The sequence below is a fragment of the Penaeus vannamei genome, chromosome 39 (assembly GCF_042767895.1).
Source record: "Penaeus vannamei isolate JL-2024 chromosome 39, ASM4276789v1, whole genome shotgun sequence".
NCBI classification, from domain to species: Eukaryota; Metazoa; Arthropoda; class Malacostraca; order Decapoda; family Penaeidae; genus Penaeus; species Penaeus vannamei.
In genome coordinates, this window is record NC_091587.1 from 14988879 (window position 1) to 14991378 (window position 2500).

General features: G+C 38.4%; 2 protein-coding genes across 4 annotated transcripts in view; one reads left to right on the plus strand and one right to left on the minus strand.

Annotated features, from left to right (window-relative positions):
• The window catches only part of LOC113821083 (organic cation transporter protein), a 302263-nt gene that overhangs the window by 25251 nt on the left and 274512 nt on the right, over positions 1-2500 (plus strand). The gene's annotated exons all lie outside the window — the stretch shown is intronic.
• Positions 2303-2500, minus strand: part of LOC113819202 (protein mono-ADP-ribosyltransferase PARP12) — a 21980-nt gene continuing 21782 nt past the window's right edge. For all 3 annotated transcript variants that reach the window (XM_027371450.2, XM_027371448.2, XM_027371447.2), the window contains exon 4: positions 2303-2500. This exon is cut by the window's right edge and continues 2410 nt beyond it. The gene's annotated coding sequence lies outside the window, so the exon portion shown is untranslated.

The following is a 2500-nucleotide window of genomic DNA, read 5'->3' on the forward strand; positions in this document are numbered from 1 at the left end:
GGTACCACAGACCTTGGCACTCTGGTAAACCGTGTAGTTTTGGAGGATCCTCAAGTGAGTGCTCGCAATGATGTGGTCGATATCCTTTCCTCTGTACCCATATTGCTATTTCATGTCCAATGAAATGGGTTGGAGCGCTTATACTAGGAGCCAGAAATCCCGTCTGACTGATGTCAGAGGAGACTGTTCTCGTTGCTGAGATCAGCTCCCAAGTCATGAGACCAACATACATCTCGTAGACAGCTCGATCACAACCAGAGACTATACTGAATTTACCCAGAACTATTTGTTTGGTGTAGAATGTCTCTTTCTCATTGGCAGGAGTGTATACAGCAAATCCAAATCCAAAAGCATGCTTCAATCTCAATGTCACAAAATGTTCGTCAACTGGAGTAACGTCCACTACCGAAAGTTTAAGACGGCTGACGATGGCTTTGGGGATGGTGACCCTCACTTCGGTTAAGCCTTGGGCAGTCGTTCTATAAAGGGTGCAATACATGCAATACCTACTTCCCACGTGTGGTCCTCCACACGTGGTGTGGGGCCTGCCCACGCTATCGCCCAAACCTCGCTCTTCTAAATATAGAGGCCATGCCGTCCACCAAGGGGTATATAAGGTCATCCAAGCTGACCTTCTCACTCACTCATTCACTCACTCAGCTCACACCTTCAACGGTCCGGCCCCTTGGTGGGCTGGTCGCTACTGACCTGACCTCCCGCACCGCCAGTTATCCTATTTCTTGTGTCGCTATAAACAGTGCTTGTAACTTTTAGCAATAAAGAGAACAGCCACACCGTGCATCACTGACACCACCTTGTACTTCAAAGACACTATAAAAACAAGAGAGATTAGAACATCTTATACGCTCTGGGTGGACGCCACCTCCACCACCTCCTTGCCTTGCCACATGTAAAGCAGGACAGCCGGCGGTGAGGCCCAACGTCCACACACACACACACACACACAGACGCACACGCACACGCACACATACACACACACACACACACACACACACACACACACACACACACACACACACACACACACATATATATATATATATATATATATATATATATATATATATATATATATATATATACATGCACGTATGTATGTATATTTACATATACATACATACATACACACACACACACACACACACACACACACACACACACACACACACACACATATATATATATATATATATATATATATATATATATATATATATATATATATATTCCTTTTTCATTTATCAAGCTTTCAGGAAACGGTTTGTGCTCATTTCTAGAATTTGATGTAAAGCAAAGTAGAAAAAATGTTTAGGGATAGAAACGTTGAAATAAGCATTCATAATGTATATAATGAAAAAAATAGTGAATGCGACTTGTACGGAGACCCTAAATTACAATCTACAGTAAATAGAACAGGAAATAAATCCAATCGTATGTCTATATTCTAATTGTTGTCCTCTGGGTGTTTGAACTGTGTCATGTTGACGTAAAGGCAGCCCGGGTGTTTTGAAAATTAGTGTTGGTTACCGCTTGTTTATGGATTGGGTTGAGGTGACGAATGTATAACCATCTTCAAGTACAAACTGTCACACATTTTCCATTATAATTTGATTCAGGTTTTATATCTTCGATGAACAGTGATCCTAAAAGTGTTCATTCTGAATTGACATTTTCCTAATTTATTTCATGGGATTGTCCGATAAAACTCCTTCAAGTTCCTTATGTCATTTTAGGTATCTAGAGGCAGAATCCATTTATCTGGCGTTTCGGCTAAAACATGTAAATTTGATCATAGATATGGCAGTGACTCTCATCGAAAAGAACGAACCAATAGTACTGGAATTTGTAAATATTCTTCAGCAGATTTAGGAAAGTAGCAGTTGAATACAATGAGTAATTCTTTCTGGTAATATAACTTTGGTGTCCCTATCTCTTGGACCTTTTAACTTTGTAACGTTGGCTATAACGTCTAATTTAAGAAGTCCAGTACATTCTTCTTGATAAGGTCAACTGGATATTTATTCTTCCTGAAAAAGTTATCATAAATGACAGTTTTCCTCTGAGCATACTTGAGAACATCGGGAAGTAGAGTTTGGATTGCTTTAATTCACTAAAATGTTTACAGAATGATCAGAGCATTGTCATAACCCGGCTACAATAATAATGATAATGATCATAGTAATGATGATGAAGTTGCAAATGATGACAGTGGTGATGATGGTGATGATGATGAGGACTGATGATTAATGATTGATAATTGAGGGTGTAATTTATATAAAGATTTATATACAAGCAAGACAATTTTATTTCATTACAACCTACATGCAATAACCCATTATGTAAAATTACATACTTAATCAACAACGGATAATCATCTAACAATAATTTGGAATAATCATGACGTGATTAACGTAACATACCATATAAATGCTAAATGCCTATACTTTCTTTTTACATATGAGATAGAGAAATGTTCATA